The following is a 7,817-nucleotide window of genomic DNA, read 5'->3' on the forward strand; positions in this document are numbered from 1 at the left end:
ATACACAGTATAGAAATATATAAGAATGTATGAAGAAATATAAATATATATATATATACAATAACAGCAGCTGTACAAGTATTAAATGGAAATGAAGAAATATAATGTCCAGTGTTGTGCAATCCACATTTCTGCAAAAACCACAAACACAAAGCAACATTTATGGAAATATTTGGCAAAGGCAGCTTAAACTTGCATTTCTTCGTGCTGGAAGGGTATGATTTTACAGCTTCTCCAGCTTTGTGACGACCTCACAGAAGGTAGTAGTTTGCATTCCAGAGATATCAGTCTGTATAAAAACAGCTCGGGTGTAATCATTCTCCTTATTACTCAAAGGCCGAGGTCAGACCAGCAATTTGAAACAACTTGTATTTCTACTTTAACACTGCAGAGCATTGATTGCAAAAGTTTAAGTGTTACATAATTGCTCTGAATTTCACTTTCAAGTCATAATCCTACATGGGTGCAAGTCCATTATCTTTGTCTTGTCATGTCAAATTGGTTGTTTATTGCAAAGCAAAGGGCAAATCTCAAATACATTTAGCATCATAACAGTCAGTCCAATCTAAATGTTGCTGTGCATTCAGTGAGACTTTTATAAAGCTTTTTTATTATTGACTTCAAGGAAAAAATACCAATAACATTAAAATAGCCACTTCTTTCCTAGACATAAACTTATCCTGACATGACCACTTTAAACTGTGTGGTTTTTATCTTAGGTGGTCTTCGAATGCTAAACTCAAACCCCCTAAAATAGATAAATAGGTAAATGTGTCACAGATGGCGATAAAAAGCATTTTCACAGGATTCTATTTAGCCCATGTTGCTTCAGTTGATTGGGGTTTGTTGGCATTCATATACACACAGCTTTCTTGAGGTCCTGCCACAGCATTTCAGTCAGGTTGAGATCTGGACATTGATTGCAACATGATGATTCTTCTATTTTTTAGTTATTCTGTTGTAGGTTGTCTACGGTGCTTAGATCATTGTTCTGCTGCATGCTACCCCCAAAATGACATGTACCAGTTCAACAAATGGCCTTTTATAATATAAGTTAAATATAAACTGGTTTCTAATCTGAATGAATTTGTGCATTGATCCCGCTTCCCTCTCTGAGAGCTCATTGCTTCTGTAGTGCCTGAAAGTTATCTAATCTGGTATTAAACGGTTAGTGTCACATGCAGGAGAACTAGAAGGATCACACTCTTAATTTCACATGTGCATGCCCTTAATTTGTCCCTCATAATTTGATTACATTTATTGTAATGGACATCATGTGAACAGTGTGGGTAGTCATTGACTAGCTGTGATAAATCAGAGTCATAAGATTTAACACGTGAGTAACAAAAGAGTGCTCCTTGTAAGGCTAAGTTTGTATGTTTGAGTCTCTGCGGATGACATATTCCTTCAGATGATCTGAATTCATTTCAGTTAGAAGAAACTAAAATTAATGTTCTGAAAAGATAAATATAATGTCCATCAAAATGTTATTTTAACTTATCTTATTTTATCCAGGTGTTAGGAATCAAGCAATAAGACATAAAAGCGGACTTTTATTTTGTCCAGTAGGAAAAAGAACAAAGCAGTTACAATAACTGACTAAAAGAAGAAAATAAAAATACTAAAATGTACAAAACAGAAGTGATAATGAAGACAAATGGAAAGGTAAATGGGGGAAGATACTGTGCTTTCACTAGACACCAGGGGTTGGCAAATACATTTAAATACAAAAACTCTGAAAAAAATGTATCAAGTCATCTTTAAAAAGAAGAAAAAAGCTGAAATGTAAAATCAATAATCAAAAATATGAGTACATGTAAGTAAAAGCAAACCTAAGGGAGGGTTAATATGCAAACTTCAGCAAACTCAAACAAATGCAGAACCTCGACTTGACTAAATGAAATGTGGTGCCAATGTTAATAACTGCATACCTTCACCTTTTCCTGTACTGACATGCTGATATCTCTATTATGTTACAATATAATAAATTATATTAAAAAATAGACATACTAAAGTGTGGTAGCCCTATTACAGTATCATAACAGTAAAAGCACACATTTAAACAATAAAATGAATAATAGCTGAATTATATTTAGCTGCTTCAGTAAGATGCCTTGGTACTATAAATACGCACTAACTGCAATAACATACTGTTTTACATCTGGATAGAATGGATATATTGTTAATGTTATTAGTAACAACCCTGTTTTTCCCTCTATGGGAAGTTTACTGTAAAGATCCCTGTTATCATGTAATACAACACTGTTGATACAGTGTTGTATTACATTTCTCACTGATATTCAGTGCCTAAGTCTTCAGGCCTTTCAATATTGCTTTGTTAACTGTAAAGTGCTGCCATCTAGTGAATCCAATGTGCAATTATTTCAAATGCCATCATTTCCTTAGCAAGGTTTGTCTTCCTGTGTTTCATGTGTTTTCTTACAGGTCTGTTTCTGTTGATTCAATGATATTCATGCAGTGGGGAAATCAAAATCTTCTTCCAGTCCATAAATCCTAGAAATTAAATCCTAAAGATGATGGTTATAAAGTGAGTCAGCTGTAAGACGTTGTTAACCAACATAGTTACTTCCTCAATTTTTATGATGACCCAAATAAAATTGGATGAATTCTGCGTAAAACAACGAATAGCTTCTGATTCACAGTCTCATCTGGTTCTTTTCCTCCCATTGTTTCATTGCTTTTACCAGATAGCCTTTCAGCATTTAGAGTAAACTCACCAGTGAGTCACAGAGCCACAATTTATTTAGCATTGTGCAAAAAAAGAAAAGAGAGAAAAAAACTACTTATGTAGTTAAGCTATGAAGGAAACCATTCAGTTATGGACTTTGTTGCCCTTTGTTTTAACTTTTTAATGATTGATTAAGGTTATGTGCAGTGAGACATAAACTTTTTATGGCTTCTCAAATTAAGCATGACAGAAAAAGTTTGAGAATCATTGGCAGGAAAACCGTACTGACCTCTAAAGAAATAAAACTGTATTAAACTGAGAGACAAAAGTCTAGGCTTTAAAAAGGAAGCCAGAATTATTTATTAACTGCATGTATGAGCAGCCTGAACCTTTCTACTTTTGCCAAGAAGTAAGAGAGAATACTAAACATGTGAAAAACATATGGAGTACATGTAGTGCCACACACTAAAAATCTGAGAGTCTAAACCGGTCATTATCTATTGTCATTCTTTTTAAACTAACAATCGGTTTCTATTAATATAGTTCCAAGTCAGTGCTCTCTTTACCAACTGTTACAACATAGAAGATCCCTTTTTACCTCAGTTCTTTGCATGCCCAAGCATCTACAAGCTGCTTAGACAACTCCAAACCTTTTTTTCAACTTTAGGAAATCATACGACTGGATTCAATGAACAGATATCATAATGAGATCAGCTCACAGGGAAAACTATTTTCAATGTTATTTGTGAAAGTACATGTTTGTTTTAGTTACTGTGATATGTTGCTGGTTAACATACTCGAGTGAATAGACAAAGAGTACAACTGAAAGCTTAGACCATACAAAGTTCTGAGCTAAGATAGTGAAAAGTATGAAGTGACCTCGATATATGTTGCTCTACATATTTTTCTGGTATCTCATCTCAGTTTTAACATGAGCAAAGTGAAAAACCTCCTGATAAACTGGTCTAAACTCGTCCATCAAAGTAGTTGTGTAATAATCATTATTAAAGTGGTTATTACTCAAGTCCTTTATAATTTCTCAGCTTGTGACTCAGTGAGCATGTGGTAAATAGATTGAGCAATGATTTCCCTTACATTTCCACATTGATCTAAGACATAAAACCTCACCGTCTATGGGAGCCCTAAATGAAGAAATGAAAACATATGTTTGCTGTTTACGAAGAAGTTTAGTATCCTAATAAATAAATAAATAAATACATAACTAATTAAACACATAACAATAAGAAAGTTGAGTGTTGAGTATACCGTAGGCTACATCAAGAAAATGTTATAATTAATACACTAAGAAAATGTCAGTATGAAAGGCCTAGATTTATTTTCTTTATAAAAGAGCACAAAATGGACATTTTAGGTTTTGTCACATTCCTGAATTTTTTGAGACACAGCTTTCACTTTTGTAAAACAGAGCCAGTCAAAATGGATGTCTGAATATGCTGGACAAGAGTACAAGGAACTTGTGTGCAGTCCATACACAATCACTTTAAGGGTCAGCTAATTGCCAAATGTCAGCATGCTAACACACCATTCTTTAACCATCCTACAAGATGTTGGAAAGTACACATTAGGCTTTCCAAACATCAGCATTAGCCAGATAACTTTAGCATTTAAGTTACAGTAGTTAGCACTACTGTTAACAGCCACACAAGTTCTGTCCTTACACCGACATGATGACTTGGCTTTGGGAGGTTAACAAACTCATTTTTATTGTAATCCTAATTGTAGTATCTTGTTATACTTGGAAAGAGACTAGAAAATGTCACAAGTATAAATGGCTATGTTTATTAAGCAAATATACGCTCACTGGCCACTTTATTAGGTCCATCTTGCTAATAGTGGGTTGAACCGCCTTTTGCCTTAATTCTTCATATTCAACAGTATATTCAGCTGGAAAGATTTTGGTCCATATTAATATGATAGTGTCACAGTTGTTGGCTGTACTTCCATATGATTACAGTGTACTCATAGTCATGTTAAGAAAATTGACATGTTTTTAGGTTAGTGTCTGGCTGGAAGGAGCAGTTAGAAGTTGGGTACACTGTAGTCATAAAGGAAGTCCTTGTCAAAACAATGCCGCTGGACACTTTTTGGGCACTTATTTTGCGTTATATAAATACCCATTTATTCAGTGCTCCTTCTTGATATAAAATTTGCATGTATAAAGTCACCAATCAAATCTTTTTTTTCTTTTATTTTTTTAAGATACAAGCTTATTTAAAAATGCTTGAATTTTTTCCCCTTTGAAAGAAGTTGTTAGTTATGGTTTTACTGCTGTTAACAATGCTGTTATCCAGGCTAAGAAAGTTCCAGATGTATTAATAATTCAGTAAATATTGAAAACATTTTGGCAGTCAAACTGAGACCTGAGCATTACAGCAACAAAAGCCAAGCATGTCCTGACAAGGTGAAAGCTCTCTGAAAAACACAAACAGGCAAATTAAAAAAAGGTTTTGTTCTATAATGGAGACAGTTGCTTAAGGAGTTGAAGAGTAAAGCTCACTAAATAGTTTTGACAGTTATCTTTGTACTTGCTTGTATAAGGAACCCATTTTTATCCAGCAAGCTAAAAAAAAAGAAAAGAAAAGAAAGAAAAAAGAAAAACCAGACAGTGAATTCAAAGTACTTTCATCAAATAGAGGTGTTTTTCCCCCCATGACATGTAAAGAAAATCTTGTGAAGTTACTGAATCAGAGTTAAAATTCATTAGCTTCTGCACAATGAGAAAAAGACTGCTCTCTCAGTGATGTTTGCTAGGATGTTTAATTTCTCGATAAGAACGTTTTCTCCATTTGAAGGAACAAAAGGTATTTAGAGTTTGGTGCACAAAGAACACCAAGTCCTGAAGAGTAGGACAGGTTGGATAACACACGTTAATGTGTTACCTAAAGAGGTAAGTATTATTTCTCAGTTGCATTGAATAGATAGAAAATAAACTGTAGGAAACTAAACAGAAGAAAGAAGAAGAGAAATAACAATTTAACATAAACCAGTGACACGCTCCAGGGCCTGATCCACTCGGGCCTCCTTGGATGAGGGTGTCTAGCGATAATGGCCGGAACACCCGATGAATCCAAGGTCCACTACTGACGATGTGTCCCAAATTTAAAATGATAATATAGATCAGATCTCTAATCCCTAAACCTAACAAAGGAAGGAAAATGGCAGATTAGCCTGGGTAAAAGACCGAAAGTTGAGACACACAACGATGTGTGCTGCTGGCAAAGTTTCTGGGCTGCCTTTCCTCATAACAGCCATCCCTCAAGAGTCTCTCCATCTAAAGCAATGCAGTATCAGGGACTGTAACATCTAGTCCTTTCTACTGAAAAAGGTGGTAGTACTGATGCCTCCTAGTAAGAAGATCCTTGGTTAGAATCCAGTCTGTTGGGGCAGCACCCTGACTCTCTCCCTATGACTGAGATAGGCCCCAGCAACCAAGTTACCCTGGATAGACAGACAAAAATGAGGAGGTGATCTAGCAAGTAGCGGTGTGCGATTCAGCATATTTTGGTATCGATCCGATACCAAAATAAAAGCTGTGAATTGGTAAATACGGTCCAGTATTGCTGATACTGATACCGATACTTTTCAATAAATAAGGGGGATGCGTAATTGAATCGCTAAATCTCAATTAATTTTCATGACCTTAAGTGTTTTTTGTGATGTTTCCTTTTTTATTATTAAATAGTTAAAACCCAGGACATAATTAGGACAAAGTTTGTAATTAAAGAGAAAGTGCTTTATTATCTTTTTTTTTCCAGAAAAATCGTAAATAAAAAGTGCACGCAAACCAGTAAACACATTAAAACAAACAAGTAATGTTGAGAAACTATAATACAAAAATTACAATTAAATTTCTCAACAACAAAAACAACAACTGGTGAAAATATAAATAATATGTAAACAATTTAACAACCCCCAAAGCGTCTAAGTCACATCACGTGACGGCGCAACATCTAAACACGAGAGGGGGGAGGAGGAGCAAAGTGTGCCCGCTCTGCGCTGACACAGGAGCGGTTACTCCGGCGACCTGGCTGTTTAGTCTTTGGCGAAACCAAAGCATTGGAAACGAGAGCGGAACTTAAAGTAAAGAATCGATCTCACCGGGCTAGTATCGATCTGATACCGTTACCGACTTGGTACAGATACAATCGATGTTTGGATCGATCCGCCCAGCAAGACAATAACTTAAAGCACACAGGGTAAATCAACAATAGTGCTGTGGCACTGTGTGCTCGTTGATCAAGGCATCCTAGAGATGCTGAATCGGGAGGAATGGTTCCATGTCATAAAAAATTGTACACATGGTAAAATCTGAGCAATTTATAAAGTATCAAAATATTGTAACTGAACATGTGTAATAATGACATTTAAAAAAAAAAAAAAGTACAGTGCTCTATTGTTACTCTAAAAGTAAGTATTTAAAGGTTCGGTCAAACAAAGATCAAATTAACCTCTTTTTGTTTTTATTGTAAAATAATGCTTGTTTTGGCATGTGATAAGCCAGGGTTGGATCTAACTCAAAAGCCAAGCACACCACACATTTACTGGCGAATGACTTGGTTGACAAGTCATTACCCACCTTGGTCAGTCCTCCTTTCTGCCTTTAATAATGATGCTGAATTACAAAATTACCTCGCTTTACGGACATGTGTTATCCACTATGACCTAAAACTAACTGAGCCAATAGAGTCACATGAAGGCCTTTACTAATTTGACACAGAAACTGAGCTAGTGGCTGATTCCTCCATTCATTATTTCATTATTGCAATAACATACTTGACATAGCGTCCTGCCGTGCCACAGCAAGAAGGAGTTCACAGCAAATTTGCTTCCATTGCATTCAACCTTTTGCCATTTCACACACTTCGTCAACTGATGTGTGAACATGTTTCAGCTGTTGGTGCTGGTGCAGGGCATACGAAGCATTTGTAAGATTTTAGAGCAGCAAAACTGAAAGCTAAAATCTGATATTGCCACTTCTTAGCCATGAAGATAGGCAGGATCTGGCATGTTGGGTTTCAAGCAGCAAATTCTTGGCATAGCAACCAGCCTCAATTTTGTAGACCTGCCACATAACCTTGGTTCATTTTGATGAATTGGGGTTGGAGTG

Source organism: Simochromis diagramma, unplaced genomic scaffold, assembly GCF_900408965.1.
Source record: "Simochromis diagramma unplaced genomic scaffold, fSimDia1.1 OVJJ01000816.1, whole genome shotgun sequence".
Taxonomy (NCBI): Eukaryota; Metazoa; Chordata; class Actinopteri; order Cichliformes; family Cichlidae; genus Simochromis; species Simochromis diagramma.